The following is a 310-nucleotide window of genomic DNA, read 5'->3' as shown; positions in this document are numbered from 1 at the left end:
TAATTTAACAAGCTATCGATAGACCTGTGCCCAGCATTAAGACGTGTAATAGGCTGAGGATGATGATGATGAAGCTATCAATACAATACTTTTAATTCAAAATCAAAATTAAAATGCCAGAGTAAATGAGTCCTTTTGGCGTCACACTACAACGCGACGTCTCTAATTATTCTCTCTTCTTCTATTTATGTTTTTATTGTGTTTTTGTTGTAATGAAGTGTGTTTTTATATCAATAAATGTTGTGAGTTTGAGTTTGAAATAAATATTTGAAACAATTTATTTCACGTTAAAAATGGCCAATGGATCTCC

Source organism: Choristoneura fumiferana, chromosome 2 (assembly GCF_025370935.1).
Source record: "Choristoneura fumiferana chromosome 2, NRCan_CFum_1, whole genome shotgun sequence".
Taxonomy (NCBI): domain Eukaryota; kingdom Metazoa; phylum Arthropoda; class Insecta; order Lepidoptera; family Tortricidae; genus Choristoneura; species Choristoneura fumiferana.
Note: the sequence above shows the minus strand (reverse complement) of the source record.